At 34.0% G+C, this 16,576-nt stretch overlaps 1 protein-coding gene and 1 pseudogene across 1 annotated transcript in view; one reads left to right on the forward strand and one right to left on the reverse strand.

Annotated features, from left to right (window-relative positions):
• Positions 1-5,474: 5,474 nt before the first annotated feature.
• Positions 5,475-6,784, reverse strand: LOC142873434 (kinesin-like protein KIF27 pseudogene; annotated as a pseudogene).
• A 2,529-nt stretch (positions 6,785-9,313) lies between these two features.
• The window catches only part of MGAT4C (MGAT4 family member C), a 678,972-nt gene continuing 671,709 nt past the window's right edge, over positions 9,314-16,576 (forward strand). Inside the window, exon 1 of the mRNA XM_012745562.2 lies at positions 9,314-9,642. The gene's annotated coding sequence lies outside the window, so the exon portion shown is untranslated. The remainder of the gene's footprint in view (positions 9,643-16,576) is intronic.

The following is a 16,576-nucleotide window of genomic DNA, read 5'->3' on the forward strand; positions in this document are numbered from 1 at the left end:
TTCGTCCATATCTTTCCCACCCCCACCCCCACTTAATTTCCACTGCGTTTTACTTTCCTCTGTACACATGTATATTCATTGGTTAGTTCCAATTTAATAGCAGGTCCATATGCTGTGTGATTTTTTTTTCCATTCCTTAGATATTTCACTTAGGATTATGGTCTCCACTTCTATCCTGTTGCAAAAGGCCTTAATTTATCCTTTTTTATGTCTGAGTAGTACTCCATGGTGCACAAATATCACATTTTGTTAATCCACTCATGACATGATGAACACCTGGGTTGATTCCACATTTTGCAATTGTGGATTGTGCTGCAATAAACGTTTGAAGGTGACTTTTTGGTGAAATGATTTCTTTTCCTTTGGGTACCCACTTCCTTTGGGAAGTGCCCACCCAGTAGTGGGTTTGGCGGACTGAATGGTAGGTCTACTTCTAGTTCTTGAAGGAATCTCCATACTCTTTACTATAGAAGTTTTACTAATTTCTAGCCCCACCAACAGTGTATAAGTGTTCCTTTCTCTCTGCATTAACACCAGCATCTATTGTTTTTGGACTTTTTAATAAAAGCCATTCTAACTGGGGTAAGCTGATACCTCATTGTGGTTTTAATTGGCATTCCCCTGGTGATTAGTGACATTGAACATTTTTTCATATTTATTGGCCATTTGTTTAATTTCTTTTGAAAAGCTTCTGTTCATGTCTTTTGCCCATTTTTAAAGGTGTTATTTGATTTTTTTTATTACCTCATATTATGAGGGTACAAATATTGTTAGGGTTACTTGCCTATGCCCCCCGCCCCCACCCCGCTATGCCAGAGGTTCAAGCATGTCCAGCCTCCAGGTGTTGCCCCACCACACCCACCATGTAAGTACATACCCTTCCCCTCCTCCCCCTTCCACCTGCCCACCTCCCGATAACAGGTGTTTTTTAGACATTTTGGTTACAATGTATATCTTTGCCTCTCCCTAAAAAGGGATAGAGGTAATCCCCCCCACAATGGTCGCCACAGCCCTAAGATGTGGATCAATCCCCCCCCAAATCCCTGTTGAATACTACCGTTTTTTGATTTTTGTTTGATTTTTTGAGTAGGATATAGCCAGCTATCTTTATGAAGTGATTTTATTTACTGATCCAAATTTGATGCTCCACAATATATTTAGTGAATATCAAATCCCTGCTCTAAATTCTCACTTCAGTAGAAAAGTGTCATACTGTGTTTTGTCTTACATACAATTTCTTCTTATTTGACTAGTTTTAAACTTTTCTACTGAATTGTTTTTAAGATATTAAAAGAATAGTTATTACATTTTTCTTCATTATTTTATTATCTGTAGTGTCTAAATAAGAAATTTTACATAATTATTAAAAATTATGGCTGGACAACACTATTAAGATATTAATCCTAGGGGTTTTTTTCTATAAATAAAGGCACAGTATGGTATGATGAATGAGTAGTAAATTAAAAATACTGGTATTAGGCCTTCTGACACTGCCTTTGTGCAGCACAACCAACCATGAAATAAAGAAAAGGGGGTTGATGTATATTATCTTTAAAAGTCTTTTCACAAATTTAAAGTTACATGATTCAAAAATTTTTTAAACTCTTACATTTTAGAACAGTTTTAAATTTATAGAACATTTGAAAAAGTTATATATACAGAGAGTTCCTGTGAACCCCACAGTTTCTGCTATAATTAATATTTTATATCAACTTATGATAAATTTATTGTAATTAATAAACCAATATTGATATATTATTATTAACCCAAATCCATACTTTATTTAAATTTTCTTGGTTTTGACCTAAAGTCTTTTCTCTGTTTCAGAATCCCATTCAGGTATGGATGTGGTAACATTACATTTTGTCTCCTCAGAATTTTCTTGGCTAGTGATAGTCTCTTGGACTATCTTTGTTTTGATGACCTTGACAGTTTTGAAGAATTCTTTGCCATTATTTTGTAGAATCCCAGCATTGTGGTTCATCTAAGGATTTTGTCAGGATTAAATTGAGGTTATGAGTTTTTGGTAGCAAGAACATAAAGGTAAGGTTCCCTTCTGATCATATCATATCAAGGGTACATACGATTAAGAAGACGTATTATGGATATTAACACTGATTATGTGACAGAGGTTGTGCTAGCAGGTTTATCCATTTTTTAGTGCTTAGTGTTTTCCCCACAAATTTGATGACATTTTCAGTTTTTGTCACTTTAGAGTTAAAAATATTGTTCGCTTTAATATCTGTCATAGTTAATTTAAAAGTTCATATCTAACATAAATATTAATGTTTATAATTATTTTTGCCCAGAAATGTTATCAAAATATTCCTCAAATAAAGCTCAGATCATTTGAATTTTAAATGGGGAATGGAAATTTGTCACCACAATTTTCTATATGCATTTATTTTAATTGAGATAATGAGTGTATATATATCTACATACGTCTTTAATGTAGTGCTTTAATAGCTTGTGTTACCTGCAAAGAGTATTGTTTTGGCAATGGAGTTTAAGTGATTTCTCAAATTGTGTTTATCTACCTCATAAACTACTTAACATTATGTAGAAAATATATTGAAGTATTTTAATAAATTTTTAAAGAATACCTGTTGGGAGAATATTTTATTGTTTATAATAAATTCATACTTTCTTGAATCAAAAATGTCAGTTCTAATAGGATTAGTATTCAATTTTGTCAAATCATGTGTAAATATTCTATTTTTAAGTAAATCAGTAATAATTTATGAATAACTGGTCAAGAGCTCTCATCTTTTGGGTTTTACTATACAGGACAAATAAAAGACTCATTTACTTTGGAAGAACAAGACATAGTTTTCTAATTCCATTACAGATTTTTTTAAAGTCAGGATTCATATCTTTAAGGAAACTTAAAATAACTCATGTCTTTTACCTTTAAGTTGCTTGTGCAGATTCTATCATTTGATCTATTGATGAAATATTGAAATATTAATAATCTGGCTCTCTTGAATACAAATACTTGTTTTTATGATCTTTAGTCTATGCAATGATGTAGAACATAAAATGTACCAAATGTTTAAAATAACTATCAATAAAATTTCACCTTAATTGTCAAAAAGTCCCAAAACAACAAATGTTGGCTTGGTTGTGGAGAGACAAGAATACTCATACACTGCTGGTAGGATTACAAACTAGTAAAAACTTCATGGAAAGTAGTATGGAAATACTTCAAAGGATTAAAAATAGAACTATCATTTGATCCAGCAATCCCACTACTGGGATTGTAACCAAATGACAAAAAGATATTCTATAAAAAAGACATCTGCACACGGATGTTAATCAATTACCTGGTCTTATATTATCTTAAAGATATTTTCTTTATCATTGCTTTCAGCACACTGATGAAGCCATGCCTTGTGTTTTCTTCATATGAGTGTGCTTAAGTTTTCTTTTTTATATATATATTTTGGCATATTATGGGGGTACAGATTTTAAGGTTTCAATAAATGCCCTTTCTGCCCCTCCCCCCACAAGACTGAGCTTCCAGCATGACCATCCCCCAGATGGTGCACATCCCACTCATGAGTTTATTGAGATTCCTGTGTGGATTTATTGTTTTAATCTTTCTAAATTATGTATAATCATGCCATTTCCCATAATTATTCCATAACAATTTGTTTATTCATCATCATCCTGGAGAATAATATCGACATCCTTAAAATGATCTGCAAGATATGACTATATAACTTTTTCAATTGTTAGCTAACCTTACCAGGTAGTGTCCACAGGAAATCAAGACTAATATGCCACATAATTTGATTTAACCCTAAAACTTTTACATATGCTATCAATTCCACATGGGGTTTTTCATCAGCACTATGTGATTGAAAACTCCCTAATATCATGGAAGATTTTCATTAAATTTTATTTTCTCTTTGAAACCGTCTTGATTCCCTCATGTAGAGTCAGTAAACAATGCTCATTTTTTTAATGTAATGATTTGGCAACTACTTTAATGAAGTCAATTCTCAAGTAAAGCATATTTTCTTTCAGAATCTGTCTGTTAAGTTTGTTGTGGATGTTGCATATTTCAGTTCTTCTCTTGTCAGCTATTATTTTCCTGAAACTTTCATTTATATCCCACTTCTCTCCTACTTTTTTTACCTTTCCCATTTATGGAACGTTTTTTGTTTTTTTTTTTGAGACAGAGTCTGACTCTGTTGGTTGCCCAGGCTAGAGTGCCATGGCATCAGCCTAGCTCACAGCAACCTCAAACTCCTGGGCTCAAGCCATCCTCTTGCCTCAGCCTCCTGAGTAGCTGGGACTACAGGCATGCACCACCATGCCTGGCTAATTTTTTCTATATATTTTTAGTTGTCCAATTAATTTCTTTCTATTTTTAGTAGAGATGGGGTCTCACTCTTGCTCAGGCTGGTCTCGAACTCCTGACCTCGAGCGATCCTCCCGCCTTGGCCTCTCAGAGTCCTAGGATTACAGGCATGAGCCACCATGCCTGGCCCCATTTATGGAACTTTTAAAAAATATTTTTCTTCCACTTTTCAAACCTTGTTCCATTATTCCGCAAAAGGCCTTGAAATTATATCTTACTAACTTTTGTAGAAATACCTTCAAAATTTCTCCAGTGGATGGACAGTCTCATTTCATATTGTCTTCAATTAACTTGATACAGTTATTCAGTTATTCACTATACAGAGGTAGTGCTATTCTAACATTGTTTCCCTGTTCCATGGAAATACATCCATTCTCCCTATTATGGTAGCATAAGGAGAGATATAGCAAAGGCAAAGGCATTTCATTTCAAAGAGATGAAACTTATATTCTTCAGTATTAGAAAACCAATGCTATAATATTATAAGTATAAAACAATTCCAGAAACAGAGCAGACACCCTGTTTTAAAAAGTCAAGACTGACTACTCAACTTCTGACAACTGTAAATGGACCTCAATCCATAAACCTGATAGGTGGTCTTAGCCCACAAACTGTATTTGGCACAAATTTTCAGCTGTGCCAAAGCACATGCAGCAGATGGACTCTCCCTCTGGCAAAAGCAATATTTAGCTGGATCTTTTAAAAATAATAATATGGTTGTATTTGAGAATAACAACATACTTGCACTGTAGTTATAAAATACCATTATAATATAATATGATTTTATATGATAATATTCACTTGATGGCTATTTTAGTCTATTAGTTTTGTTCTTCAATAATGCCTGGAAAAAATTTAGGCATATTGATAAGTAGAAATATTTAAATGTTATTAAATATTAGAAAATATGTATTTGATTATGAAAATATAAATTAAAACTCCACAAATATACTATATAAGAGATACACATTTATAGTATATAAAAGGATTAAGGATTCCTTCTACCCTTCTTTTATCCTGAGGGAAGAGATACTGAGCTTGAGCTTTAATTTCTAACACGTTAAAAAAGAAATCTTTTTATATATCTACTAAATTAAAATTGTGATGGTTAAATGCTTACTTCAATGGAATCAGCAGTCATTGATCCAACCCTAGCTCCAAAACTGGAATATCATAATGATAGTTCCAAGGCAGAAATCTGATATAATTGTTTGCAACACAACTTTACAGGTGTAACACTATGAAGATGTTGCACATTTCCCAGGTTGAATTTGGAATGATGGTCGACAGATTTTCTAAAATGATTTTCATGTTTCTGTTTTAACAAATTCCCACTGGGGAAGCTAAAAAGCTGTAAACTGGAGGGAAAATTCTGGGACATCTTCCTGAGCTTCTGAGGATTCGGTTGTGTTCTCAAACTGCTTGCTGAACTGTCTATTTCTCCTTCTATTCTGCTTAATTCCATACTTTCAGTTCTGGATGCTCTCTTTTTTTTTTTTTTTTTTTTTGAGACAGAGTCTCGCTTTCTTGCCTAGGCTAGAGTGAGTGCCATGGCGTCAGCCTAGCTCACAGCAACCTCAAACTCTTGGGCTCAAGCGATCCTCCTGCCTCAGACTCCTGAGTAGCTGGGACTACAGGCATGAGCCACCATGCCCGGCTGATTTATATATATATATTAGTTGGCCAATTAATTTCATTCTATTTTTATGGTAGAGACGGGGTCTCGCTCAGGCTGGTTTTGAACTTCTCACCTTGAGCAATCAGCCAGCCTCGGCCTCCCAGAGTGCTAGGATTACAGGCATGAGCCACCACGCCGGGCCTGGATGCTCATTTTAAGTCTTCTGAAAGCATGCCTGCTTCTTCTGGGTTTAGGACTCCATCTCTAGCATCATGACGTTCTGATGGCTGTCGCTTCCCCTACAAGTTCCTTGAATTTCTTCTTAAGATGTCTGCTGGTTTTCTTATAGAAATAAAGATTCTTTTCCAACTGCTAGATTTTATCTTCATATGTTTTTAAAGTTTCAATAATGTCTTCTCCATCTTGCTCTTTGAAATGATGTAACAGCAACTACATCTTTTGCTCATGTTCTTTTTGCTGGAGGGTCAAGTCAAGTCACACTGTAATTTCAAATGTTCCAGGGCAGATTCCAACTCTCAAACCATATTATCCCATTCCAAAACATTCATTTTCATTTCTTCATTATGCAACTGTTGTTTCCATTCACTTTCTCATACATTAAACACTTTATTGAAATATCTGAAAAGAATAGCTCTAATCTCAAGCGGACTCATGGAAGGTAGTTTTTCCAAGACATTTGCTTCACTATGAGAGAGGTTTTAGAATGATGCTCTCATCAAGTTCTGGCAACTCTGGATACTTTCATTCTTGTATTTGATTTCAGCGTCCACTTCTTCCATCCTTTCTTTCTTTTTTTTTTTTTTTTTTTTTTTTTTTTGAGACAGAGTCTCGCTTTGTTGCCCAGGCTAGAGTGAGTGTCATGCCATCAGCCTAACTCACAGTGACCTCAAACTCCTGGGCTGAAGCAATCCTACTGTCTCAGCCTCCCAAGTAGCTGAGACTACAGGCATGTGCCACCATGCCCAGCTATTTTTTTCTATATATATTGGTTGGGCAATTAATTTCTTTCTATTTATAGTAGAGACAGGGTCTCGCTCTTGCTCAGGCTGGTTTCAAACTCCTGACCTCGAGCAATCCACCCACCTCAGCCTCCCAGAGTGCTAGGATTACAGGCATGAGCCACTGCGCCCGGCCATACTTCTTCCATCCTTTCTTCAAGATGGAAAAGAATATCTTCATCAGGTGGTAATGTTCTCTTTCTGGAGGGATTCAACTTGTTCTGAAATCTTTATTTACTCCTCAGCTATGCTGCTCTGAAGCTGCACACTCTTTTTAAGATAAATCTTGGTCCAACAAATTCAGGCAAGTTGATATTTTCAAACTGTCTATGCTTAAGGCCCGACTAGATCTCAATGTCTTATTTTCCAGGTGGCTCTTCTCCTGTAACAGGGCCTCCTTCTTAGAAATGATGGCTTCCCCCCTTTCTTTAAGTCTTCTAGCTCAGAAAGGTGTGTGCCTCATTCACTGCGTAGTTTCTTATTATGCTAATTGAGATGCACAATGCATATTAATGCAATACATTTGGATACTCAATCAACTGTCAGTTATTGGATATACTAACTTTTACCTTTTTAATTTTGCTACATATATATATATATGAAGCACTAAACACCATGTGAATTTTAGAAAAACAAACACTACATGTACTCACCATTATATTGGAACACATAGATCAACATGTATGTGCACATATGGAAGTAACATTCAATGGAAATCAAGCAGGTGGGAAAAGGGAGGAGGCGATAGGTAAAATCACACCTAACAGGTACAGTGCACACTGTCTGGAGGATGGGCACACTTATAACTGACTCAAACAGTACAAAAGCAATGTACATAACCAAACATTTGAATCCCCGTAATGTTCTGAAATAACAAATTAAAAAAAAAGAAAAGAAAAGCCAATTGAGGCTGATAAATAGCTTTGCTTTTATTTTCTTTCTTCTTCCCTTCCTTCAAAATATCTCTTTCTCTCTCTTTTTCTCTCTCTTTCTTTTATAGTCTTTTAAAATATGCTAGATAATTTTAGTTCCCAACTGGAATACTGAAGTTGCTTCTTTTCAATTCCCTTGTCTTTATTTTTCAGAAATAGCTTCAGTGATGCTACTTCTGAAGAGGTAGAGGGGTTTGAGTCGTCTTGCTATGGTGTTTTATTTTATTTTTTCTATTTCTTCTTTCCACTTCACGGAGAAAAGTGATTAGCTATAGCTACAGGGTAGATGGAGGACAAAGGGAAATTTTGATTTACATTTTTGTTGGCCTTCAGTTGGTTGTATTGTCTTCGCTGCCCCCACCACGTGTAAACCCTGTTTTGTAGTAAAAGCAACAATTTGCTTACATGTCAAATAACCATAGAGCATTACAGATTGACATGTCAAAAGTTATAGAAAGCATGCAAAATTTTTTTATAGCCAGCAGTTATTTTTTTAAATACATATTCTTGTGGATTATGATGGTTTTATGTGTCCTTTCTGATCATGTAATAATTGTTTCATATGACAAATCTAAGTAAAAAAATGGAACTAAAGAGTTTGATGATCTTTCAGTGTTTTATTGGTTGCCAATGCACCATGTAAAGTATAACTATTTATGTCTCAAATATGGAAATTATTAAAATGCTAAAATAATTTTCTAAATTATAAGCAAAAACTATCATAACACATCACTCAACTAAAATCAGCAGAATTTAAAAATGGCTTGTTTTTATTTAAAGGAAATAATTTATAAACCTCAGTTTTATTTGGAACATCTTATATTCTTCACGAGGATATTGAAAAAGCCAATATTCACATCTGTGGTCACATATTAGGATTAGATAGTCCCCCTTTCTATTTTATATAACTTCTGTATTTTAACTGGCACTTAAAAATGATATACTTCTATATGGAATTGAATTAAAATAAGTGATGGTTAATAGAAGATTCAATTGTTCATATTGAGGTACTGCAATTTACAACAAAACCTTCTGTATATTATAGAATACAATAATATACCTTTTGTACCCAAAGAGGAAATTTCCTGTGCATACATGATTGTTAAAACCGCAACAAGATACACAATTTAATTTAACTGAAAACTTTAAATGTTCTCTCAGATAGAACTGTATATAGCCTGATAGTATGGATTCTAGACTGTAGTTTGAAAGAAAGCAATAGTGAAAATGAATTTTGTGCCAGCAGACACTTTAAAAACTAGATTTAGCAGCAGTCACATTAGCTTAGATAATGGGAGAATTTTTCTTCATTGAAAATGCTCTCTGTCGCTTAAGAAGAACTTACTGAGGCAGCCTGCCATCTAGCTTTTTCACAGAAAAACAGGCTTTCAGACTGCAGATGAGAGAGTCTGGAGCAGAGACAATTTTAACTTAGCCATTCCTAATTTATCTCAAGCATTTTCAATTCATCTTCACTGCTCTATGCACACAGGAACACCAGATTGCCATCCCTGGGGAACAGAATGCAACCCGGGATCTAGAGAGCTGTCACATTCCAAGAAATATTTAAATTGTGCTGATTTTCTTCTGGAGAACTGAGCCCAGGGAATGAAACTCTCCATCAAGTCATAGCTTTGCGGGCAATAGATCAGAGGATATTGCCTGTTTTCTAATGGATTATTGTTATCGGGCAGGTTTTCTCTGAAGGTACGTAGTTATTTTCTCAATTCATTACCCTCTCCTATTTATCAGGTAATAATCTAATGAGCTGGGGATCCAAATCTGTAAAAAGAGAAAGATGCTAAATAGTATTGATTGAAGAATGACACTTTATTGCTGCATGTTTATAGGTGAAATAATCTGATTCCTTTACTAAAGATTAGTAAGATATAGTTTGAACTGCATTGTCAGCAAAAACAGGCAAAACCAAAACAAAACCACCGTGCTGCAGGCTGCATTATCATAAGTTCATATTAATTCTCTTGAGATTTTTCCTTTTGTAGCTGCAACATAAAGTGAAGGAAAATACATACTTTGGAAACTCTCCTAACCATATATGTTTCTGAATCATTTAAAAATAATCATGATATTTTCTCTATATTTTATAAAATATAAACTTTGTTTTAAATGATGTTATTAATTTGGGTGTCATTTATATTTATGACTTATAAATATTTGAAAGATAAAAGTATTTAATTTAAGGAAACTTCTTAGAAGTCTTCTTGAGAATATACTATTGTACTTTACATTTCTTTATTTTTGACTATGAAAGTATTTTACTAAAATTGACTGCCACAGTTTTAATTGAACATACTATAAAATTTACTATTTAACTTTATTCTGATAATAAAACCCTTAATATATTCTATGTAAGTATGAAAACTGTTTAGTAAAGTAAAATGTTAAAAGCTTACAAACTTCTGAATATCAACTTAACCAACTAAAAAAGAGAAAGCCTTATCCTAAACTCAAATGTATCTTATGATATTTATGATATATTAGAACAGGGAAAGATGACTTCTGTGTCTGTTTCCTAAAAGTTAAAGAAATGTGTGTGTGGAGGGGGGATGGTGTTCTGTATCAGAGAGTCAATGGGGATGTGGGGTAGAAAGCAAGCACATAGTAATCACAGTGAGCTTATGAAAGCTGAAGACATTTTACAATGTGGCATTAGGGCTTTTGATGTTTTTATTAAATGTTTTATTCTTGTGTGATAGGGTCAGTGAAACATACCATGTTGTTGGCATTTTTTTCATGTTAAAATGACTATTAGAATGTATTAGGATAGCATGTATATTTGACCTGGAGCATGGTGTACCTGCTGCTGTATTTGGACTGGAACACAGAGTTTGTGTGTTCATCACTGTGTTAATCATGGGCTCAGGAGAGGAAATGGTGGCTGAGCTTCTCAAGAGCACTTGTTAAATGTGTTCCAGTTTCTTTGGAGTATTCAAGAGACTATTAGAAGAATAAAGGAAAGAGAAGAAGGATTGAGTCACCCAAATAGTAACTTTAAGTGCATTTTATCTTATCCTCAGAGGGACTGTAAAAGGAAAAGAGGAAAGAGTATAGAGTCCTCAAAGAGTACTTTTAAGTGCTTCTTTTTTCATGAACCTTACAAGAATTGAGGAACAGGGACTTAAATAAGGTTTCCCTATGGATTCTTCCATTTGGCAAGCTTTCCCTCCTTCGTGCAACCTTTTCTCTCCACTCCCTTAAAAAAAAAAGTTAGATTTCTCCAAACCTGATTTCTCCCCCAGTAACTTGCATCTCTAATTTAAATCTACAGAAGTTTGCTCTCTGAAACTGCATACATTCCTGAATCTCTCAGAGTTTTACAATTCAGTGGCTTATGGGTTCCAGAGGACATAGTGATTTAACATCCTTTTTCCTCTCTCTATTTTTTAAATTACAACTGGCTCTTCTAAATATCTCAGACTGTGTGCACAAAAAGGCATAGGTAGGAAAAAAGAGGAAAAACTCAGGGAACGGATTTTATGTTCTTTCAAAATAATTCCAGTGGTGATACCAATGGATGATGAAATATAGTTCCTTCATGTTTGGATATGGGGGAGATATCAGAGCAGCTTAGGAATATATCCTTTAATTTACCCTTTGAATGTCATATGAATAGAACAAATATGAAAATCAAAAGAAGCAGCTTCATTTGTCAAATTGCAATAAAAAATTTTATGGCTCTCACCTACTATTAACCTATTCTACCACAATCATGTTAGTGTCTCTTGCCTCCCCATAGGGTTCATTCACTAACTCAGCCATTGAAATCTGCTCTGCTTCCAGGTCTAATACCAAAACTTATTTTGCTTCATCTTATGGTGAGTTTATTGCAAAATATATTGCCATAATTTCATTTTATTAGTTGCTGTTAAATAACATTTATTGAGTACCCATGATATGTTTGTTGCTTCCGAGCAACATGTAGGAAGAAAATATGCAATGGTATTCTTTCATAAATCAGTTGTTTTATTAATATTTCAGGACCCCTAGTTGGTACACACAGAAGGAGGAAATTAAGTCTGGCTCTTTAGTTGTTACTTATGTGCATGTAAGGCATAAAATGTTCTATATTTAGTCAATGACTTGTGTTCATCTTTACCGATGATCCCAGACTGATCATCCAGTTATTTTCAAATTCTCTCTTAACTATATTCCATATGTCAAACTGTCATAGTAGAAAATTGGATTGAGGTAAAGCAAACTAGGCTTAAATCTGATAAGAAAGTTTATCTAAATTAATTGATACCTACACACCTCTGTCCCATCATCTGTATAATGATGATAATAGTATCTACCTTTTAGATTCTTATGGGTAGATAGGTAGTAGAAAGCACTTACATTAAATAAAATTTTGTACATAACCTGTATTCAATAAACAATATATATTTTCAAAAGTGTTTTTTTCTATGGAGTTTCACATAAGAATGCTCCAATTGAAACTACTTTGACTTTCTTGAATGATATGTGTGTGTTTGTGTGTACGTGTGTATTATCACAGATCTATTTATTAACCAGTTTCAGTAATAAAAATAATGTATTGAGGATGTAGTTATTGTTTAGCATTAAAGTACCTGTAGATGCACTAAAGCATTACCCATATAGCGATAAAATTGAAAAGTGATTAGTTTGAGAAATTAGTTGGCTTATTCTACTTGGGTATCAAATAGCTGAATTACCAACCATAACATACCAGAGAAAGCAGAGAAAACTTTAACTTATTTCCTACTTTTCCATTCTCCCAAAGGATATGGAAATAGGAGAGAAGACAATAAATCCTCTTGTTCATTATACTGTGCCCTTTGCCCCTTTCATTTGCATTTTATTTTGCTACAGTGACTTGTCTGGTGAGATGGCCTCAAATTCCAACTGCACAGTGTAGTTCAAGCATACAAATCTACCCCTCAAGGAACAAAGCAAATACATGAAAATTTTTATTAAAATAAAAGACAGCGTCTGCTTTGAAAAATGCTGAACTTTCTTTAATGAGAATGAAACTGTCAAATGTGAATGTTAAAATCAGCCAGATGTTGACCTTAGCTGTGAATTTAAATCTTTACAAAAATAGTAACCAATCTAGAAACAGCTTTCTTTGGGTCTCAAGACTATTGAAAAATTCTGTCTGAATTTCTCAGGTGCATCTCATATTAAGTTAATAATATACAGGAAACCTATTTAATATTCTGTGTTATATGGGGAGATATATTCAGCATAGCACATATCTGTCTTATATTTTTTGTATTGGAATTCAGAAACAGATGTACAAAAGTCCCCTACATGAAAGGAAACTGCCAAATAATTGTTTTGAAAGTGCATTGCAGAAAAGTATCTGGCATATTCTAGACAGATAAAAACGTAAACATAACTACCTGCTGATGAGCCTTCCAGTTTGTTTTTGTTTTTGTTTCTTTTCATTCAGTATCTGTTTTAAGTGCCAATCCTGTCTTAAACCTACAAATTCCTACCTACTCACCAATAAGGAGACAATTTAGGCATCTGACTTCATTTTCTAAAAGAGTCTTAAATTTTTTTGTTGTATTGCTTTTGACATTTTGACTCAGTGCTTTAGAAGAGAAGAACCTATGTTATAATTTCAACTCAGTTTCCCTATCTGTAGAGGTTATGTCTGGGGGAGGGTGGGAAGGAAATAATAATATTCATATAGTGGTGTGGATCAGATGAAAAAATTTAGTAAAATATTATTATAGGACCTTGTTCAAATAGCTACTAAAAAATGATAATGGCTATTGTTGTTTCTATCATGATTTCATCAGCTCCAGGCACACCCCTGATGTTGAGTTTGCTGTTATTCAGTTTGATTTTCAGACTTCCTATGGGGTCCCAGATTTGTGTTCATCTATTTTCTTCTTTTGTCTATGGTTAATTTCAGGTAAATATTTTAATCTACTAAGCCCTTCCCCTTTGATACAAAGTTAGAATTAAACACCTTGGCTTGACCACCAACCCTGCAAGGTGTTTACCTTCAGCAAATCCTTTTTATTAAATTATAAGATCTGAAAACAATCTAGGTGTCCATCATTGGATGAATAGATAAAGAAAATGTGGTATATATATACAATTAATACTATTCTGCTTTTAAAAAGAAGGAAATTCTGTTATTTGAGACAACATGAATGAATGTGGAGGACATTATGTTAAGTGAAATAAGCCAAGCAGATTCTTAGTGAGAAAGCACATCTCTAAGTTGAGTGACTCTTTCAATTTCTGTATAATACCAAATAAATAGTAAAGGAAGTACAAAGAAAATACTTGTTTGCTTATCAGGTGTACCCCTCCTCATGTTTCTATAACACCAGCTCATAACTATTACCTGCAAAAAGCCAGATAGTAAATCTTATGGGCTGAACTGTGTCAAAATCTATGTTGAATCCCTAAACTCCAGTACCTCAGAATGTGATCATATTTGTAGATAGAATTTTTAAAGAGGCAATTAAATTAAAATGGTGTCATTAGGATACCGCCTAATCTAATATGATTGGTATCCTTGTAAGAAGAGGGAATTTGGACGGAGTGAAGACCATGTGAAGACACAGAGAGAAGATGGACATGTACAAGCCAAAAAGTGATGCCCCAGAAGAAAGCAACTCTGCTGACACCTTGATTTCAGACTTCTAGCCTCCAGAATTGTGAGGAAAGTTTCTATTATTATTATTATTATTATTATTTTATAGATAAAAAGTGCTCGCTTTTTTTTTTATTTCAGCATATTATGGAGGTACAAATTTTAAGGTTTCAAATAATGCCCTTGCCCCCCCCCACACACACAAGTCTGAGCTTCAAGCGTGACAGTCCCCCAGATGGTGCACATCTCATTCATTAGGTATTTATATACCCGTCCCCTCCTTCCCCCTCCCACCTGCCCAATAAATGTAATTCCTATGTGTCTACTTAGGTTCTGATCAGTTAATACCAATTTGCTGGTGAGTATATGTGGTGTTTGTTTTTCCATTCTTTTTTTGGGGGGGGAGGAGGGGAGAGGGGGGCGGTTATATACATACATAATGAGTGACATGTGCACCATCTGAGGGATGGTCATGCTGGAAAATCAGACTTGTGGGGGGAGGGGGGAAAGGGCATTTATTGAAACCTTAAAATCTGTACCCCCATAATATGCTGAAATAAAAAAAAAAAGAAAGTTTCTATTATTTAAGCCACTCAGTCTGTAATACTTTGTTATGGCTGCCCTAGCAAATTAATATAATACACATTTTAGGCTTTGCTGCCCTCCATAAGTTCTCTATTGCATATTACTCTTCCTTCTCTTCCTCCTTCTTTTTCACTCCTAAAAAATGTAAAAAACATTCTTAGGTCAGATTTGCTCCAAGAGCATAGTTTTCTATTCTTTGTTCTAGAATATTCAGGGTTTTCCAAAGCCTTCTAAAGTTTGACCATATAATACTCCTAAATTTTCATTTTATGGCATAAGATAGTCTAATTTGCATATGGAGCATGGATTTTAGTCTAAAAAATATAAGTAGACCTATTCTTCCTACCAAACTCCCTCCAACTACCTAAGTTTGATGTGAATATCTACTAGAGTATTTCAATTTCACTGTTTATGGACACACAAAGTTTCTATGTTAAAATAACATGAGAAATTGATAATATTATTAATAGCAGTTTGTTATTGAATACATTATGTGAAGTAAAGACTATTCAAAGCACTTAAAATGTGTTTTTTCATGTTAATCTACCAACAAACTCACAAGGTAGTTGTCATTATAATCATTTTACTAATGTAGAAATCAAGGCACAGAGATTTAAAGTGACTGGCAGTGGTTACTTGGCATAAGTAGAGTAGGTAGTTAGCCAAAATTTGTGTCCAGAATCTTTGTTCCAGAATCTGGCATTTAACCATTGTAATATAATGGTTTTCAAAACATGGCAGGGTTTTATGTTTACTGTAGGAATAGCTGTGAAAATGTGGACAAATATCATGTAGCAATGTAGGTGAAAGAGAGAAAAAATAATACGGTACTTATTTTAATGAGATTTTTATGTAAATGTAGGTATCATGTTATCTAGTTAATTATGTAATTTCTCTGTGTCTTTTCTTATAGAGGATATGTCCGATATTTTAGGATATTTTTCTTCTTCAAAATATTACTGTGAGTATGGATAAAGCAGTCAGGTTTATTATAGAAACTCTAAAAAAACAAAGGGTATAATTTTGAAACTTACAAAAATTTTATATTTAATTTTGCAAGTAAATAAGTTAATGCTTAATTTAAGAATTCATATTATATAGAGAAATAATGAATAAACCAAACTAACAAGTAGTTATAAAAACTTTTATTATTTCAAGTCATTTTAGCAGCATCAACAGGGAGTAGACATGAACAGTTTTGTGTAAAGACCTATTGGAGTGAAATTTTTGCCAGGTGGCAATATTACTTTAATTCTAAGAAACATATGATGCTGTGTAAATTCCTGGGTTATTCTTTTTAAGTTCATTGATGATTCTGATCTGCCTTCAGTGTTTTTTGTAGAACTGAGTCATATTTTCTAGCCAAATTTGAATCTGGTAGAATATCTTTGAAAAGAAAAGTAGGCCAGCACCCCCATGTGATGTAAGTACAGTTGACCTACTTCGTAAATTATTCTT

Source organism: Microcebus murinus, chromosome 10 (genome assembly GCF_040939455.1).
Source record: "Microcebus murinus isolate Inina chromosome 10, M.murinus_Inina_mat1.0, whole genome shotgun sequence".
Taxonomy (NCBI): domain Eukaryota; kingdom Metazoa; phylum Chordata; class Mammalia; order Primates; family Cheirogaleidae; genus Microcebus; species Microcebus murinus.